The sequence below is a fragment of the Leucoraja erinacea genome, chromosome 14, assembly GCF_028641065.1.
Source record: "Leucoraja erinacea ecotype New England chromosome 14, Leri_hhj_1, whole genome shotgun sequence".
In the NCBI taxonomy this organism is placed as follows: domain Eukaryota; kingdom Metazoa; phylum Chordata; class Chondrichthyes; order Rajiformes; family Rajidae; genus Leucoraja; species Leucoraja erinaceus.
The window spans coordinates 31,673,205-31,694,675 of NC_073390.1; the positions used below are offsets into that span (position 1 = coordinate 31,673,205).

The window sequence follows — 21,471 nt, forward strand, 5'->3', positions numbered from 1 at the left end:
TCTGGCTCTCACTGTTTTCTGTTCACATTTTCAGCAGCAATTGTCAAGTTAGTTAGTTCATTAAATATCTCTGAAAGCAAGAAAAAATACTTGGAGACCTCTGAAGATACTGTGAAGTTTTAGAAGCAGATTAAGGCCATTCGGCCCTTCAAGTTTACACTTGCTCAGCAGCAGAGACGGTGGCATCATTCAGTCTCAAGATGATTTAATGTCCAGATTTCCTTCATTTGAATTTCTTCTTCCATTTCAATTTCTTCTGGAAGGTTTCAAGTAGCCAGTGTGGTCTTGCCCACGTTCTCCACCAGTGGGGTGTCAGGGGATGACACCGACTTCAGCAGTGACCACACTGACAATCGCAGTAGGGTGAGTTCACACGATATATTCTATTTACAGTGGTAAAAATGGCCGGGGCCACATGGGGACTCTGTACCTCATTGTCAGAGCGCATATGCAGAGGTGTTGGTGATATCGGGCTTGTCCCAGCCGCTTAGTCCTGGTCTACAGGGGAGGAGGCGTGTCAACCTCAGGCTTCTTCGTTCAGTTCACCCTTGTTTTGAGAGGATGTGCGGACGGTACAGGATTCTTCCTGGCAGCTCAGCGTTGGGCAAGAAGAGGCGATGCAGGTGGTCTCTGGATTATCCTGGTGGCCATTCGTTACATCTGTGTGTGTAAGCACAATCCCTCACTGTCTATGGGCAGGCAGATAGTCTGGCATCTTAGACTTGCCCCAAAAGCCACTCAGTCTTAGCCTCAGGTAGAGGTGCTGGTGTCTCTCTCTTTTTTCCTCGCAGTCCAGTATTGACCACACGGTGGCATTGGTGGCCTCTGGTCTGTTACTCAGTCTTTCTCAAAATTGTGATGGGGAATGCAAATACTCTTGTCACTTACCATTGTAAGTGAGCTGCAATGAAGTGAGATGTATTACTAATGTAAGAATACCGGGTATTTCATTTGCAACGTTGGCTTTATTAGTGTCACTGTAGACAAACAAATCTATTCTATTGTGAACACACTCTTTACACTACTGCATATGAGATGGGAACATGCTATATAATATTGTTTTCATTGTGAGTGCAATCCAAAGCAAACTGCACCCATTTGTGATGATGCAAATGCATGTTTAATGTAAACATAAAAGTTAATTTGAAAGTCAAAGGTGGCAGAATTAGTGGCACGACAGCATCATTGTGATTGTAAAATGTGCAATTACGGGGGTGTACACTGAACAAATTCTGTACCACTCAACTGGATTTCTGAGAGCAAGAGCAAAATAGATGAAGTGTGTCCATGAGAGAGAGAGAGGGAGTATGTCAGTGTGTCAGTGAGAGAGAATGTTGTGTCAATGAAATATGAATTGCGCAGCAATGTAGGCAATTTTAATAATTACTAGACGAAGGGGGATCCGTGGTTGCGAGGGGTGGGGGGGAGGCCTGTGGCGTCACACACACACTAACTATCCTCACACACACACACACACACACTGAACACAAGGGAGGATAGTAGTGGGAGGAGAGGCGGCGAGAGGGGGGGGGGGGAGATGGGGGAGGGAGAGGTGGGATGGAGATGGGGGAGGGGGAAAGGGGGGAGAGAGTGTGGGGGGGAGCAGATGGGAGGTGAGGGGGAGGGAGAGAGGATTAGGGGGAGGGTGAGGAGAGCAGGGAGAGAGGGAAGGGGAGAGAGAGGGGTAGGAGAACGTGGGTGGGAGAGGGGGGAGGGTGGGAGAGAGGAATGGAGGAGGGGGTAGAGAGGGGTGGGGGAGAGGGGGGGAGGGAGGAGAAAGAGGGGGAGACGGGGGAGGGAGAGGGGGAGAAGGGGGGGGGAGAAGGGGGGGGAGAGGGGAAGACCATTGAGGGAGAGGGGAGGGAGCGAGGGAGAGTGGAAGGAGGGGGGGAGGGGGAGGAGAGGGGGGTGGGAGAGAGCGACAAAGGAGAGAGGGAGAGGAAAAAGAGAGAGGAGGAGGAGAGAGAGAGGGAGAGAGAAAGGAGAGAGAAAGGAGAGAGGGAGAGAGATAGGGGGAGAGAGGGGGGAGGGGGGAGAGCGGGGAAGTAGGGGAGGGGGAGTTGGGGAAGGGGGAGAGAGAGCAGGGGGGGGAGAGAGAAGGAGAGTGAGGAGGGGGAGAGAGAAGGGGGAAGGAGGAGGGAGAGAGAGCAGGGGGGAAGGAGAGCAGGGGGAGAGAGAAGGGGAGTGAGGAGGGGGAGAGAGAGGGGGGGAAGGGGGAGAGAAGGGAAAGACGGGGATAGAGCGGAGAGTGGGGAGAAGTGACGGGAGGATGGAGGGAAGGGAGGGGGGATAGGGGTGTGGGTGAGTGTGAGAGAGAGGGGGAGGGAGGAGGGGGGAAGTTAGAGAGAGGGGGATAGGGAGGGAGAGGAGAGCGGGGGTGGTGAAGGAGGGGTGGTGGGAGGAGAGGAAGGAGGGGGAGGATGGAGAGAGGGGGGAGTGAGAGGGGGAGGGGGAGAGAGGGGGAAGACTGGGGAGGGGGGGGAAGAGGTTTGTGAGAGGGGTTGGGCCTCTCCCTCTATTCCCCACTCCCTATCTCCCCCACTCCTCTCCCTCTATTCCCCTCTTCCCCCACTCTCCCTCCTCCCCCCCCCCCCTACACCTTTCCTCCCCCCTACCCCCCCCCCCCCCCCCCCCCCCCCCCCCCCCCCTCTCCCTCATCCTGCGAGGATAGATCCTCACAGGTCTTCTGAGGTGCATGTGAAAGAGTTTCTGCCAGGTGCATCTCCTTTCCACATTTGTAGGTCAGGACGATGTCATATTTTTGAATTTGTAGAAACATCCATTTTAAGCGTGCTGGAGAGTTATGAATAGGTTTATTGAAAATGCTGATAAAAGATTGGTGGTCGGTTTCAATTGTAATAGTGCGACCAAAGATGAAATCGTTGAACTTTTTGCAGGCGAACACAACCGCTAAGAATTCTTTTTCGATTTGGGCGTATTGTTGTTCTGTGTCAGACATGGTGTACGAGGCTTAGGCGACAAGCTTATTGCCATGGCCATCATTCTGAAGGCATGCAGCGCCCAGGCCGTGCTGTGAGGTGTCACATGTAAGTGTAAAAGGCTGTCTAGGATCAAAGTACACTAGAGTAGGGGTGGCCGACATCTGCCATTTAAGAGTCTCAAATGCTGTCTGTTGTTGCGCATGTCGGGTCCAAGCAGAATCCTTGTGTGTGAGATGGGACAATGGGGCTGATTTTTCTCTGAAATCTGGAATGAATTTTCTCAAATAATTTGCCATGCCAAGGAATCTCTGCAAACTGAGCACATCCGTGGGTGCTGGAAGTTCATTAATATCACTGGTTTTCGCTGGATCCATTTTCAGGCCGTCCTTGGTAAATATATGGCCTAAGTATAAACCTCATTCACTCGGAATCTGCATTTTTTGGGATTGCATTTGAGATGGATTGCCTCGGCATGCTTCATTACTTTTAGCAAATTGGCATCGTGTTCCTGGATTGTTTTTCCAACAATAAAGATATTATCCACTGCGATGGAGCATGGGTATCCGGCAAACAATTGTTCCATGGATTGTTGAAATACTTCACTGGCAGAACTTATACCAAAAGGCATCCTCAAAATGTTATCACGTCCGAACATAGTACTGAAAGTTGTCAGCTTGGAGGATTTAGGTATGTTGCAAAACCTACCTTAAGCGTCGCTGCAAGATCTGTACAAGCCCGTGTGTGCGATTTTGGCACTGTTGAGAAGGGGGCGGGTTTAAAACGCGATTTTCCCTAGGCTATTCAAATCGAGGTTGTTCAGCCTACTTAGTTGCTGACGAAAAATCACTGTGAGATTCTTTCGCTGGAGCTATTTTCAAACTATATTGGTTAATTTATTTGTTATAGTAGGTTAAACATTATCCTCTAAACCCGCGACCGTCGACAACGGGACGGATCTCATACAGGGGACAACGGAAGGTAGGTTGTTTATTTTTACATTAAAAAGGGCTTCTTTAGATCCCTTTATACAAAGTTTTATGTTGCGATTAGCTAATTTGGGGCCCATTAAATCCTGCAATATTTCTCAGGGCATTTGGGGTACAAATTCACCGCAATGGGAACGTTCTAAACCAGCGCGTTCCACAGAGTTCCTCAGGATCCCACTCGAAAGCTGATTTAAATGGCCATTAATTTACAGCAATTGAACACTAAATTCCTTCCATTTGGCCTATAAATTAATGTAAATGAGATTTTAAAATCATGTTTTATTGTGAATTCTTTGTGAATGTTATTTGGACACTTAGGCTATTAAAAATGTTAATCTTTTCTTAAGAAATGGATAGATGTTTAGATCTAGTAATTGAAGTTTGGAATTAGCTACAATTGGGTAACTAACTAATTATATGCTTTAATTTCAGGTCATCCAAGTAAGATTGTTTCATATTTGTTTCAGAATGCTTCAATCTATAATAACTGAAAATTTCTTTCAGTTTTCTTAATTTTTAAGAAAGTTATGGCCATTTCACTGTCCTCGATCACAGCTTTTGTGTTAAGTCAATGGAAAATCAATAGGGAACATGATGCTAATTTCCGAGTATGTAAATGGCCATAGCTTTTTTAATACTGAAGATATGAAAGTGAATTAGGTGTCAAATTAAACTTATTTTTGTGCTTTATCTGATGGGATAAATTGCAGACTTGATTTTTTAAATCTCAAAATTTTGTAACATTGCTAGAGGATTTATGTTTCAGTGGAATCTGCAAGAATGAACTCTTGGCATCTAGCACTGTGAATACAGTTGTTTCGGCCATCTGTGCCGCAACCTCGTCCACCGAACACATTGGATAACGTGATCTCTTAATTGCTGTATTTAAGTCCTTGGGGTTAATGGCAATCCCTATCTCATCTTTATTCTTCTTAGTAGCGACATCCATTGAGGAGACCCAGTCTGAGGGTTCAGTTACTGGAGTAATCACACCAATAGCCACCATTCCGTTAAGTTCACTTTGTACATGATCCCGCATAGCATGGGGGAATCCTGTGAGCTGGATGAACAACTGGGATTGCCTCAGGGTCAATAGTAATCATGTATCTCACAGGCAACCTGCCCAGCTCATCGTTAAACGAATCCTTGTTTTGTGTAAAAATGTGATGTGTAAAATCACAGCCTATAGTCAGTGAACAGACTGAAGGGATGAAGGAAATCAAACCCATGTCATGGCATCAACCAATCAATCAATCGTTTTATAAGTGCATGTGATATGATTTTGCCAGCAGCGGTACAATAAAAAAGAACACACGATACACAATAATAAAATTTAACACAAACATCCACCACAGCATTCATCACTGTGGTGGAAGGAACAAAATTTGGCCATTCCTCCTCCATTTTCCCTCATGGCTGGGACCTCAACCCTCCGCAGTCGCTGCTGCGGGTGGCCAGATTTACTGACAGGGTAAGTCCAGGTAAGTCCTGAATCGGTGCCTCCCCGCCGCAGTCCGAGGCTTCAAGATGTTGTAGGCCACAGGCCGGTGGTCGAAGATTTAAAGTCCCGGCCATGCCGTAGCCAGAAGCACCGCAGACCGCAAGGCCGGTGGTCAGAGCTCCTCTCCAGGGATCCCTGGCGAGGTACCCCGATGGTAAGTCCCCACGGGCCAGCCTGGATGAGGGAATTGAATGCAACATCTCCAAGTTTGCGGATTTACCGTTCATAAATCCATGCTGACTTTGTCCAATGAATTCACCACTTTCCAAATGTGCTGCTATCCCATCTTTAATAACTGACTCCAGCATTTTCCCCACTACCGATGTTAGACTAACTGGTCTGTAATTCCCCGTTGTCTCCCTCCCTCCCTTTTTAAAAAGTGGGGTTACATTAGCTACCCTCCAATCCTCAGGAACTACTCCAGAATCTGAAGAGTTTTGAAAAATTATCACTAATGCATCCACTATTTCTGCGGCTACTTCCTTCAGTACTCTGGGATGCAACTTATCTGGCCCTGGAGATTTATCGGCCTTTAATCCATTCAATTTACCTAACACCACTTCCCGGCTAACCTGATTTCACTCAGTTCCTCCATCTCATTTAACCTCCCTTGCTATTTCCAGCAGATTATTTATGCCTTCCTTAGTGAAGACAGAACCAAAGTAGTTATTCAATTGGTCTGCCATGTCCTTGTTCCCCATGATCAATTTGCTTGTTTCTGACTGTAAGGGACCTACATTTGTTTTAACTAATCTTTTCCTCTTCACATATCTATAAAAACTTTTGCAGTCAGTTTTCATGTTCCCTGCCAGTTTTCTTTCATAATCTATTTTCCCTTTCCTAATTAAACCCTTTGTCCTCCTCTGCTGGACTCTGAATTTCTCCCAGTCCCCTGGTAGGCTGCTTTTTCTGGCTAATTCAGAATTCACTTTAAGAATTCACTTTAAGCTAACAAGCTGGTGGGCTAAACTACAAATACATGACTCATAACATGAGCCACTAATCTACAGATGGCTAAGGTACAGTGCACGGTAAGTCCTTTAAAAGAGGGGGGAGAGGGGGAGAAGGAGTGGAAACAACTTTTAAGAAGCCAGAGATTCACGGCTGTGAAGCTCGGCGGACATTTAACATTTCCGGTCGGTTATCCTTGGTTCTGAAAACTACTACTTAACTTTTTTTTTTTCCAATGAGCCAATGAAACTAACCGGTCAGCACCGGCTCCAACCTACGAGAACCTTTGACCTCCTGGCGACCCATTAGGACCTCCTGGCGATCCATCTACGGCATGAGAATTCTCGCTACTCTCCATGGCAGCTTCATTCTAGTCACCGCTAATTTTTCAACATGTTGCAGCAACCATAATGAGGTTGCGACGAGTTCCCAGAATGCGGGAACTCCTCGCGACCATGAAGGCGAATCCCCAGCAACTACCCGCGAACATGTGGCGACCATGTGATAACTGCATAGTTTCCCTAAAATGTCGCCTAAGTGGGACAGGCCCAAGAATTACTATTAAATAGAACCACAATATCCTACCAGTGTTACTACATGAGGTGATATGTTTCTTTTTTATTATACTATGACTGGCTTCAGCATGTAAAATTGTTATTTCAGTGTTCCTAAATTCCTTAACATTGTAAATTATGAAACACTGTGAAGACAGGTTGGAAAAATAAGTGAGGATTTCTAGACATGCCATTAATTTATTTTTCCACAGGTCACTATCCAGTTGAAGATATCAACAGAAACCGAGAACAAAAAATTAAGGTAAATGTTTCCAACATTAGAACCAAACTACAATATAATTCCACTTTAAATATGTGTAAGATCTTCGTCACTCACCTGTTTTAAACTGGCAGATGGTTTGTGAGACTGGTTGAGGTAGTTTTGCATTTGGCATCTGTTTATGTTTGCATGACTTCATTTATCATTTATGGGTGTGACGCAAAGAGCGGTTTGACGGAAAACAGATAGACAATGTGACCATCATGGGAAAGATTGGAAAGAAAATGTTATTAATAAGTTTAATATATCAGGTAGGCCGTGGGCCGAGATGCCAAAAGGGGTCTAGATTTTAACTTTCGTGACCCATGTCTGGTATCTACTTGAAATTTGGCACAGATTTAGATAAAACATTATTGATAAGGAAATCATAACTCGTTAGTGCACACTAATTAATTAAGCTAATTAGATTACTCCCAGTGCCACATGACACAAAGCTGGGTGGCAATGCGAACTGTGAGAAGGATGCTATGAGAATGCAAGGTGACTTGGACAGGTTGGGGGAGTGGACAGATGCATGGCAGACAAAGTTTAATGCGGATAAATGTGAGGTTATTCACTTTGGTAGCAAAATCAGGAAGGCAGATTACTATCTAAATGGCATCAAGTTGGGAAAAGGGGAAGTACAACGGGATCTGGGGGTCCTTGTTCATCAGTCTATGAAAGTAAGCATGCAGGTACAGCAGACAGTGAAGAAAGCGAATGGCATGTTTGCCTTTATAACAAGAGGAATCGAATATAGGAGCAAAGAGGTCCTTCTGCAGTTGTACAGAGCCCTAGGGAGACCACACCTGGAGTATTGTGTGCAGTTTTGGTCCCCTAATTTGAGGAAGGGCATTCTTGCTATTGAGGGAGTGCAGCGTAGGTTTACAAGGTTAATTCCCAGGATGGCGGGACTGTCATATGCTGAGAGAATGGAGCAGCTGGGCTTGTACACTCTGGAGTTTAGAAGGATGAGAGGGTATCTCATTGAAACGTATAAGATTGTTAAGGGTTTGGACACGCTAGAGGCAGAAAACATGTTCCCGATGTTGGGGGAGTCCAGAAACAGGGACCACAGTTTAAGAATAAGTAGTAAGCCATTTAGAACAGAGATGAGGAAACACTTTTTCTCACAGAGAGTTGTGAGTGTGGAATTCTCTGCCTCAGAGGGTGAAGCACTTGAATTCGCCAAGAATATCGAGGATAAGACCGAAGATTGAATAATATCCAACACTCAACATTTACCTGGATATTGTTATCCCGCAGAGAATATATGGAACTCTAAACTCTAAACTATTATATTTAAGAGCTGCCCAAAATCTGCAACAAGAATTAGGCAAATATCTTGCTACTGATATATAATATTTACATTTTAGTACTAATTTCTAACAACTATTAATAATCATGAATACTAATTAATACTAATTATTGCAAACTGGATCAACTAAGAATTAACTAAAGGTATGAAATATAAGTAAAGTGCGATCCAGGTATTCTATAATTAAAAATGTATAGTGGTTCTCTCTGATATTTTTGATTTTGAGTATTCTTTGACAAATGTTTATGTTATACGAGACTAACATTTCAATTTGAGACTAATAATTATATCATTAATGGAATATAACCATTATTTCCCCCCCCCCCCCCCCCCCCCCCATAAATTGCTTGCACTGAATTTGAAACTTTTCTTTTAAGGAAAGTACGGAGCTAGTACATTTTTTTTTTACCAAAAGCTATGGAAGTCCTTAGATGCTTAGCCACATTAGGGTGGCTATCACTAACTGCACTAATCTTAGCTGTAGTATTTTTCTTTTTCAACCTTTTACACATTACTAATACATTTTTTTACTACCTTTTTTACCTTATAATATATTATATTTTGTATTTGGAATGGAATTACATATTTTACTTAGGGAGATATGTTCGGATGGAAAACAGACGAGACTTAAAATTCATCTGTGATGTTCGAGTATAAGGTAGGGTTGAGTGTGCTGAGCCATCTGCTCTAACCATTCTAATCACAAGATGCAAGACGTGAATAGGAAAATTGGGGGTGAAGGAATTAAATTCTGTAGTTGGAATGTTAAGGGAATTAATGAACCTATTAAGAGAGGCAAAGTGTTAGCTCATTTAAAATCATTGAAAACATATAATATTTCTCCAGGAGACACACCTAAAAAAGGAAGCACAACATAGATTGAAAGGAAAATGGATTGCTAAAGCGTACCACTCCTCATTCTCACATAAATATAGAGGGGTTGCAATATTAATTCGTAAAGATATACCCTTTAAACATATATCAACAATAGAAGATATTGAAGTCAGATATATTGTAATAATAGGGCAGTTATACTCAAAAAAGGTGACTCTCCTTAATGTGTATGGACCAAATTTTGATAGCCCCCTGTTTTTTAAGAGAATACTTAACAATATCCCGGAATGTACACAACAAAATTTATTAATCGGTGGAGACTTAAATTGTACATTGGATGCTTATTTGGATAGATCATCAACTCAAAGAAAACTAAAATCGCAATCGTGAATTTCTAAACTCATATATTAATACTACCAACATTAAGGATGTTTGGAGAATTGAAAACCCATCGGGTCGAGAATATTCATTTTACTCACCAGTACATAAAACCTACTCAAGGATAGATTATTTTTTAGTAGACTCAAAACTTATCCCATTTGCCTATAACTCGCAATATCATAATATCATAATCTCAGACCATGCTCCACTAACATTTATGATTAAATTAAACGGAATGGTAGAGACACAGTCACATTGAAGACTTAATCCCCAAATCTTAAAAGAAAAGTTATGTAATGAATACCTCGTAAAACAGATTAATATGTTTTTTGAGGCTAATGATAGCTCTGAAATCTCTGCTTCCCTTCTTTGGGAAACATTTAAAGCATTTGTGCGAGGAGCATTAATTTCTTCTCAATCATTTCTTAACAAAGAGAATAGGGCCAAACAACAGAAATTGGAAATGGAAATAAGGCAATTAGACATAGAAAATGCAGCAGCACCATCCATGATAAAACACAATAAAATTGCAGTACTGAAATATAAATTGAACAAGATATACTCAGACCAAGTTATAAAACTTTATCAACATACAAAACAATTAAATTTTGAATTTGGTGATAAACCACAAAAACTATTAGCGCGACAACATCGTAAACTAGACGGGGGGGAAAAAAAAACAATTTACAAAATTAGAACAGTCAAGGGAGAAACACTAACACTGCTTAAAGATATTAATGATAGATTTTTACAATACTATCAAAAGTTGTACTCATCTAAAATGACAGAACAATCAGCAGGAATGGAAACATTTCTACAGAAATGTAAACTTGTGGGTTTAGATCAGAAAGAGAGAGAATCACTAGGTGCTGAAATTATGATAAAAGACATCGAAGAGTCAATTAAATCTTTAAAAAACGGAAAGGCTGCAGGTCCTGATGGTCTAAGTTCTGAATTTTATTAAAAAATTTATGATCTGGTTTCTCCACGCATACAGACACTACAAATACGCTTACACTCAACAGAAACTCCCAGAAACTCTAAATTAATCTACAATCATACTCATACCAAAAACGGATAAGGATCTTGAAGACCCACGTTCATATAGAGCAATAGCCCTTTTAAATACTGATCAGAAAATATTAACTCAAATTCTATCATAGATTGAGCTTAGTGATTAACAAATTAATACACCCCGACCAAACAGGTTTTATTCCAAAACGTTATTCATTTTATAATCTGAGAAGACTATTCAATATTATATACTTCAATAGAATTCCTAATGCAGATCTAGCAATTATTTCGTTAGATGCTGAAAAAGCATTTGACCAGGTAGAATGGCCATATTTATTTTCGGTGATGGAAACATTTCAATTGGGAGAGAAGTACTGTACATGGGTTAAATTGTTATACTCTAATCCAACAGCTAGAATATTAACAAACCCAATGTTATCAACTAAATTTAACCTCTCTAGAGGTTGTAGACAAGGATGTTCACTTTCCCCACTATTATTTGCTCTTGCAATCGAACCCCTAGCAGAAAGCGTTAGAACCCATACAGGAATATACGGATATAACACTAGAGAAACAAGGAATAAAATGTCCTTATATGCAGATGATGTACTAATATATATTACAAAGGTAGAAACTAGTATTCCAAATCTATTAAATTTAATAACTCAATTTGGTCAGTTCTCAGGATATAGAATTAATTGGAATAAAAGTGAAATCAGGCCAATAACAAAACTCAATCTACATACATTACAACAATCCCATTTTAAAATAGTTAAAGGTAAATTTAAATACTTAGGAATCTATGTAACTAAGACATATACCTTTTTATTTAAACTAAATTTTCCACCCTTACTGAATAAACTACACAAGAATATTCAATACTGGAAAACACTTCCCATTTCAATGCTTAGTTGAATTAATGCTATAAAAATGATCTTCTTACCGCAACTACTGTACCTATTTCAATTAATCCCGATATATATCCCAAAAACCTTTTTCAAAAAAGTCAACTCCATTGTTACAAGTTTTATCTGGGATTATAAGAATCATCGAATAAGTAAAAAACATTTATGTAAGTCAAAGATAAATGGAGTTTTGGCTTTCTTATTTTATTTTTAGGCAGTCCATATTAAAAACATGAATTTCTGGCTGGAAGAAATGGATCAACAACCAGATTGGTTAAGGATGGAAAAGGAAGACTGTTTACCTTTTGAAATTGAACCGATCATATTTGCTACCACACAACTGCACAAAAAAACCTATAGGGAAAACCACATAATACATAGTGGAATATGAATTTGGAAACAATTAAAAAAAGTTTTAAAATTGAATAATATACCACTATGCCTTCCCATTGTAAATAATCCCTTATTCAAACCATCCGTTTTGGATAAGGGTTTCACACAATGGAAAAATTATGGAATTAAAAAGATTAGACATCTTTATGGGAAAGGTACTTTTCTTCCATTTCAGGAGTTACAACAGAATCAAGGACTGCACTCAAATAATTTCTTCAGATATCTACAAATTAGAGATTATGTTAAATCTAACACACAAGTCTACAGGACTAGGGAACCAGAAATCCTTGATGAATGCTTGAACAAGCATCCTAACGTTGAAAAATTAATAGCTTATATTTATAACACCCTCCTAAACAACGAGGTACCACCGACGGAACCATATAGACACACATGGGAAAATGAATTAGGTCATCCTATAACGAAAGATTTGTGGGACGAAAGTTTACAACATATACATCAATGTTCGTTAAATGCCAGACATGCTTTAATACAATTTAAAGTCTTACATAGATTACACTGTAAAATAAAACTAAATAGAATCTTCACACAAATCTCTCCTATTTGTGATAAATGTCTACATCTAGATGCTAATTTAACACATACGTTTGCAAATTGTATAAAAATTAAACATTTCTGGACTGATATTTTTGAAATAATTTCAGAAGTTATTAATACAAAACTGGATCCAAACTCAAAATTAATAATACTTGGAATATCAGAGCAAAGTTTAACACTCACAACAAGCCAAAGAAATTTCCTCGACTACAGTATAATAACCAGGAAAAAATTAATATTAAAATTTTGGAAAGGCCCTACGACGCCCACAATTAAAATTTGGATTGTAGAAATGTCGGAGACCCTATATCTAGAAAGAATTAGACTTGTCTTAATGGACAAACAAGAACTTTTTGATAAAATATGGGTTCCATTCATTAATTATCTGACGGGATAGATTGGCCCAGCACGAAAACCCAACTGAAACTTGAACTCAGGATTAGATGAAAAGTCATACTTTATAATCTACGAACCTATCTCCAATGACGTATTATAAGTAATCCATTCCACATTTTTTGTGTGTTTTTATATTTGTAACTCTTTTTTCTCTCTTTCTCTCTTTTTCTATATTAAAAAAAAGCACTAGAAGCAGAAGTAATCGACAATTGAAAATTTTAATAATGTATGACTGATGTATATGAAAAGTTTTTTACTATAGTATTTAACTATACTTTATAATATGTCTACTTCTAATAAAAAATAAAAACAAAAAAAAGGGTGGAGGAGGCAGGTTCTCTGGATGCTTTCAAGAGAGAGCTAGATTGGGCTCATAAAAATAGTGAAGTCAGGGGATATGGGGAGAAGGCAGGAACGGGGTTCTGATTGGGGATGATCAGCCATGATCACATTGAATGGCAGAGCTGGCTCGAAGGGCCAAATGGCCTTCTCCTGCACCTATTGTCACATGCTAGTGAGGGCAGGAATAGAGGATGGACCAGATGAATGCACTCCTGGGGAACTGGTGCATGGGACACAGATTCTGATTTTTGGATCATTGGGATCTTATCTGACGTAGGGATGACATGTAAAATGATGACAAGTTGACCATAAACTGGTGAGGTAAGTACTCGGAAATGTTTAAACTAGATTAACAAGTAAGGCAGACAATCTCAGGGCATGAATTGGTTTGGGGAAATGAGATATACAGTAATAGCCATAACAGAAACCAAGCTGAGGAAGGGGAAGATTGGCAGCTGAATGTTCTAGGTTACCAATGCTTTGGATGTGTTAGAGATGTAGGTAAGAGAGGAGGAAGAGGAGTGAGAAGTGAATCCTTTCTGATGTGGGAGGAACTAATTACAGAGCTTAGAGGGAATATTCGGGAGATTGTCCAGTAAGACAATACAGGTAGAAAGAATCTAGAAGGGAATAATCACATTGATGGGACTGCATTATGAGCCCGACACTAGTCAGCAAGAATTATAACCATATAACAATTACAGCACGGAAACAGGCCATCTCGGCCCTTCTAGTCCGTGCCGAACACGTATTCTCCCCTAGTCTCATCTAGATTAGATTAGATTCCTTTATTGTCATTCAGACCTTTCAGTCTGAACGAAATTATGTTGCCTGCAGTCATACACAGAACCAATAAAAACAAAACATACAATAAACACAAATTAAACATCCACCACAGTGAGTTCACCAAGCACATCCTCACTGCGATGGAGGCAAATTCTTAGTCTCCGTCTCTTCCCTCCTTGTTCTCCCTCTGCGCGGAGGTGATCGATCCAGGCTGGAGATGCCGCCCTCCAGTCCAGCGGACCTCCGTGGTGATGTTGCCACCGCTGAAAGCCGGAATGCCATTTCCGCTCCAAGACAGCCCACCACAGCATCAGCTCCGGGCAGCCGCCCCAGCTCCAGGCTGCCGCCCCAGCTCCAGGTCCCGCAGTCTGCGCTCCAGGCCACTGCCCCAGCTCCGGGTCCCGCAGTCTCAGTTCCGAGCCCCGCTGCATCAGCTCCTGGCCGCCGCCGAAAGCCAGAACGCCGCACCAGCAAGTTGGGCCACCGCTGCCTCAGCCCCGAAGACGGCCAGCTTCTCGTTGGTGAGTCCTGGCCGGCTCTGCCTCCGGAGCCTCGGGATCAGTCGCAGGCTGGAGGCCGCCAGCTCCGCCATTAGCGCAGACGGAGGCAGAGAAGGGGGATACGACACAAAAAGGTTGCATTCCCCCGAAGGAAGAGACAGAGAACATGTTTCACCCCACACCCCCCTCTAATACAACCCAACAAACTAAAACTTAACCAAAACAAGACAAAAAAAACAACAGAAAAAAGTAAAGACAGACGGACTGCAGGCGAGCCGCAGCTGTTAACAACGCCGCCATCTACCTGCACTCAGACCATAAACCTCCATTCCTTTCCCCTCCATATAACTATACAATTTATTTTTAAATGATAAAATCGAACCTGCCTCCACCACCTTCACTGGAAGCTCATTCCACACAGCTACAACTCTCTGAGTAAAGAAGTTCCCCCTAATGTTACCCCTAAACTTCTGTCCCTTAATTCTCAAGTCATGTCCTCTTGTTTGAATCTTCCCTACTCTCAGTGGGAAAAGCTTATCCACGTCAACTCTGTCTATCCCTCTCATCATTTTAAAGACCTCTATCAAGTCCCCCCTTAACGTTCTGCGCTCCAAAGAATAAAGACCTAACTTGTTCAGCCTTTCTCTGTAACTTAGTTGCTGAAACCCAGGCAACATTCTAGTAAATCTCCTCTGTACTCTCTCTATTTTGTTGACATCCATCCTAAAATTTGGCAACCAAAATTGTACACCATACTCCAGAATTGGCCTCACCAATGCCTTGTACAATTTTAACATTACATCCCAACTTCTATACTCAATGCTCTGATTTATAAAGGCCAGCGCAACAAAAGCTTTCTTTACCACCCTATCTACATGAGATTCCACCTTCAGGGAACTGTGCACAGTTATTCCTAGATCCCTCTGTTCAACTGCATTCCTCAATTCGCTACCATTTACCATGTACGTCCTATTTTGATTTGTCCTGCCAAGATGTAGCACCTCACACTTATCAGCATTAAACTCCATCTGCCATCTTTCAGCCCACTCTTCCAACTGGGATAAATCTCTCTGTAGACTTTGAAAATCTACTTCATTATCAACAACACCACCTATCTTCGTATCATCTGCATACTTACTAATCCAATTTACCACACCATCATCCAGATCATTGATTTACATGACAAACAACAGTGGACCTATCACAGATCCCTGTGGCACCCCACTAGTCACTGGCCTCCAACCTGACAAACAGCCATCCACCATTACTCTCTGGCATCTCCCATTCAGCCACTGTTGAATCCATCTTGCTACTCCACCATTAATATCCAACAATTGAATCTTCTTAACCAACCTTCCATGAGGAACCTTGTCAAAGGCCTTACTGAAGTCCATATATACAACATCCACTGCTTTACCCTCATCAATTTCCCGAGTTACCTCTTCGCAAAATTCAAGAAGATTAGTCAAACATGTCCTTCCAGGCACAAATCCATGTTGACTGTTCCTAATCAGACCCTTTTTTTCCTGATGCTTATATATATTATCTCTAAGTATCCTTTCCATTAATTTGCCCACCACTGACGTCAAACTAACAGGTCTATAATTGCTAGGTTTACTCTTAGAACCCTTTTTAAACAATGGAACAACATGCGCAGTACGCCAATCCTCCGGCACTATTCCCGTTTCTAATGACATTTGAAATATTTCTGTCATAGCCCCTGCTATTTCTACACTAACTTCCCTCAATGCCCTAGGGAATATCCTGTCCGGACCTGGAGACTTATACACTTTTATATTTTTCAAAAGTGTCAGTACTTCCACTTCTTTGAATCTCATAGTTTTCATGGCTACTCTACTTGTTTCCCTTACCTCACATAATTCAATATTCTTCTCCTTGGTGAATACCGAAGAAAATAAATTGTTCAATATCTCCCCCATCTCTTTTGGCTCTGCAGATAGCTGTCCACTCTGACTAATGGACCAATTTTATCCCTCGTTATCCTTTTGCTATTAATATAGCTTTAGAAACCCTGTGGATTTACTTTCACCTTACTTGCCAAAGCAACCTCATATCTTCTTTTAGCTTTTCTAATTTCTTTCTTAAGATTCTTTTTACATTCTTTATACTCCTCAAGCACCTCATTTACTCCATGCTGCCTATGATTATTGTAGATCTTTCTCTTTTTCCGAACCAAGTGTCCAATTTCCCTTGAAAACCATGGCTCTTTCCAATTTTTACTACTTCCTTTCAACCGAACAGGAACATAAAGATTCTGTACTCTTAAAATGTCACCTTTAAATGTCCTCCATTTCTCTTCCACATCTTTCCCATAAAACAAAATGTCCCAATTCACTCCTTTTAAATCCTTTCGCATCTCCTCAAAGTAAGCCTTTCTCCAATCAAAAATCTCAACCTAAGGTCCAGTTCTGACCCTCTCCATAATTATATTGAAACTAATGGTACTGTGATCACTGGATCCGAACTGTTCCCCAACGCATACCTCTGCCACCTGACCTGTATCATTTCCTAACAGGAGGTCCGGCACCGCCCCTTCTCTAGTAGGTACCTCTATATATTGCTGCAAAAAACTATCCTGCACACATTTTACAGACTCGAAACCATCCAGCCCATTTACAAAATGTGTTTCCCAGTCTAAGTGTGGAAAATTGAAATCTCCCACAATCACTACCTTGTGCTTACTACTAATATCTGCGGTCTCCTTACATATTTGCTCTTCCAATTCTCGCTCCCCATTTGGTGGTCTATAATACACCCCTATAAGTGTTGCTACCTCTTTCCCATTTCTCAGTTCCACCCAAATAGCCTCCCTAGACGAGCCCTCTAATCTATCCTGCCAAAGCACTGCTGTAATATCTTCCCTGAACAGCAATGCAACACCTCCACCTCTTGCCCCTCCAATTCTATCACACCCGAAGCAACAAAATCCTGGAATATTTAGTTTCCAATCACAGCCCTCCTGCAACCATGTTTCACTGATCGGCCACAACATCATACTTCCAGGTGTCAATCCAGGCTCTAAGTTCATCCACCTTTCTTACAATGCTCCTAGCATTAAAATATACACATTTAGGAAAACCCACCCCCTCTTATTCTCTGTTTATTGTCTTTTTCTTCTTTCTCCCCTACATTTTGGGTCAGAGTGCTAGCCTTCCCTGCCTCCTGCCTCACACACTGTCTACTGGCTTTCCCTATTTGAGTCCCTCCCCACAACTGTTCTAGTTTAAAGTCTCCCCAGTAGCCTTTGCAAATCTCCCCGCCAGGATATTGGTCCCCCTCGAGTTCAAATGCAACCCGTCCTTTCTGTACAGGTTGCACCTTCCCCAAAAGAGGTCCCAATGATCCAGAAACTTGAATCCATACCCACTGCACCAGTCCCTCAGCCATGCATTTATCCTCCACCTCGCTCCATTCCTACACTACACTGCAAAGGTAACAATCCTGAGATTGTTACCTTTGCGGTCCTTCTCCTTAACTCTCTTCCTAACTCCCTAAATTCTCCTTTCAGGTCCTCTTCTCTTTTTCTACCTATGTTGTTGGTGCCTATATGTACCACGACCCCAGGCTCCTCTCCATCCCATCATAGGAGCAGATTTGTTGGGAGATTGCAGAAAACTATAATTAAAGGTATGCAAGTATATTAAAATAGTATTTGTGGCAATTTCAACTATAATATTTACTGAATCTCCCATAGCGCAAAGGACTTGGAAAGCATGGGATTTGTTAAAATGGAACCTAGGAAGTCTGTTATTCAATATATCGAATTGTCCAGCAGAGGAATGGGCCCCTGGGAACACAATATCTGCACCAAACAGGATCCCAAATTAAACTAATCTTTGTAGATCAGTCAGTACTAGTTGACCTGATCCATGTCATGTTTTACTGCATACCACTGTACACTAACAGCTATCTGGTTGAGTGTCTCATATTATCTAGCCTACTAGTCCAGCCTCTAGTTAGTTGAGCTTGAGCGTATAACACCTATGTATTTGAGCTCTTTGTGCTTTCTTAAATAAACAACTTATACTCATGTATGGATTCTGAGTCATTAGAGGTTCTCACATCATATCAGAAGTCACGGGGACACCTTGGATCAACGTCTTCAGTGATTTTGCTGACCTTTCACAGTCTTTGCCATGACTGATTCATTCCACTAGCCAGAACTGCTGGTCTTTGATGGGGATATCGAAGAGCAATGGCGAGTTTTCGAGGAAGACTTCCAACCCTGCCATTTTAGATTTTCCATCATAGGCTACAGTGTTCTCTGTGTTGGATGCAAAGAGCTCGTTCTGGCAAATTCCTCTTGACTATCAATCATCGCTGCTCACTATTTTCAGCACAGCCTTCGGACGCTACAGATTTCTACACATGCCGTTGGGCACCAATTCAGCCAGCGAAGTATTCCAACACTTGATGGAGCAAATTTTTGACAGGTGCCCCTGCGCGATCATTGTGGATAGTAGTGGGTAAAGACCTGTAGGAGCATGATGACAATTTGAAAAAGGTACTCGACCGTGTCAGGGAGGTATACTTAAGACTCAACCCCAGCAAATGCAGGTTTTGAGTCAACCAAGTTAACTATATTGGTCATCTTTTCACCAGCAACGGCCTCAAAGCCGATCCTGTTAAGACAGCAGCCATTAGTGAAATGGCAGCGCCGACCGTCTGTAAAGATTTTTAGGCATGGTGAACTACCTGGGCACATTTGCTCCACACTTCAGCGAGCTCTCAGCCCCACTATGCCAGCTCACTCACTAGGACACTGTTCGGATGTTGCACTAGCAGCAGCAACGAGCTTTCAACATTTTAAAACAACAGATGTCATGCCCAGCCGCTCTGGCATACTTTGATGTTAATCAGCCAGTCACGCTGACCTGCAATGCTTCCCAGTATGGCCTCCAAGAAGATCAGCCAATTGCTTATGCCTCACGGACCATGACGGACAGAGAGACGCAGTAAGTGCAGATTGAGAAGGGGTTACTAACGGTGGTATTCGCATGTGTGAAGTTCAATGTTTGGCAAAGCTGTGACAATCGAAACGGAGCATCAAACACTGTTTCCATCCTCAATAAACTGATACACATTGCACCAGACAAGCTGCAAAGAATGATGTTGCAGCTCCAGAAGTATGACATCACCCTAAACTACAAACGTGGAAAAGACATGTACCTGGCAGACACCCTGTCCCGTGCACACAGGAAAACCAATGACAGGCATGCAGCCAAGAAGGACACATTTGATGTTATGATGATTGACCACAGTTACCCCTTGGGGTTGGACAGGTTGATTGCCCACACGGCTGAAGATAACACCCTACAGGAACAAGCAGCACTCATTTCCACTTTTGGTGCAGCCATATATTTCCCGTCAGGGACAAACTGGTAATCGAGAACGGAGTTATTATGAAAGGCCACAAAGCAGTGTCCTAGTTTCATGCAGCGGGTAGTATTTTCATTCCATACATAGAGGGCATCCTGGTTCAGAAGCAACGGTGCAACGGGCCAAGAGCATGTTGTTCTGGTCTGCCGTGTCGGACTATATGTACCAGAGGATGCACTCATGTGCAGTATGTAACAGTCTAGCACCGCACCAGCAGTAACTGCTCCTTCATCACCTGGTTCCCGATCGACCGTGGACAACCACGGCGACTGACATTTTCGATTGGAATGGCAACCGGTACCTTGTTCTAGTGGACTCCTACTCCAGTTGGTTTGAGATTGATTTGCTCCACACTGCCTCATCGGCGGCAGTTATTCTGAAACTTGCAAGACACTTCTCAGTTCACGGTGCCCATCTCTCTCTCACGTCGGAGGACAATGAAGGACAATTTACAAGCCAAAGCATCAAAGACTTTACCCAACGCTGGGATTTCAAACATGTCACCAGCAGCCCGGAATATCCGCAATCGAACGGGTTAGCAGAAAAAGCCAGTCGCAGCGCAAAATATGTAATGGAAAAATCTAAATGAGCGGGGTCTGATGTCTTCCTGGATCTTCTTAACTTACGCAACGTTTTGCGGGACGCAATGTTATGTTCACCTGCACAGTGTTTGATGGCCAGACAAACCCGCCCTACCCTTCCGGTGGCTAAGCAACAGCTACAACCTCAAGTTCATGACCCACACGCAATCCAGGCCCAACTACAACACAAACGGCAAGTTCAAAAAACGTATTACGAACAAACCAGCTGCCCCTCTCGCCTTTGTCTCCCGGACGGTCCGCCTTCAAACACAGAAAGGACATGACAACATAGGCGTTGTGGCAGAAACCTGCCTGGAGCCACGTTCCTATTTAGCCCGTTCCGAAGGAGGTATTTACTGGCGCCATGGAAAACATATTCTGCCGGTCAGTGAACCAAGATCATCTCAGCAGTTCTCATATGGTTACGTCAGTATAAAGGACTTTGTGTCAAAGACTAATGGAGAGACTGTGGGTTCAAACCGTAATGACTCCACAATGGCCAAAGAGCCACCGGCACTATTGGTGAAATCACCTATTAGACCACCGGTGGTGTCACCCGTGAAGTCTCCCACAAAGACTGTTGAACCACCACCTGATATGATGTCAGCCGCCCCTCCAGCAGAGGGCCTGTACCGTACTCTTGTAGGATGGGTTTATCAGCCTAACCCTAAATACAAAGACTGTATTAATAGCTGAGTACTGGTTTCCATTACCTTTGCCACATTTACTCCTCCATATTCATGTTCTTCACGGCTTAGTCGCGATTTAAAAAGCACTGTATCTTCTTACCATACATTGAAAGTTTTAATTATACGCTTATTTATTGCATGATTATGATACCTAAGAAGGAGGATCTAGATCAGTCTGTAC

General features: G+C 42.2%; 1 long non-coding RNA gene across 1 annotated transcript; it reads left to right on the forward strand.

Moving 5' to 3' along the window:
- Positions 1-88: 88 nt before the first annotated feature.
- Positions 89-17,519, forward strand: LOC129703521 (uncharacterized). The gene is made up of 4 exons (XR_008724580.1): positions 89-363; positions 3,849-3,920; positions 7,147-7,196; positions 14,318-17,519. It is a non-coding gene; the product is annotated as an uncharacterized LOC129703521 (long non-coding RNA).
- Positions 17,520-21,471: the final 3,952 nt, after the last annotated feature.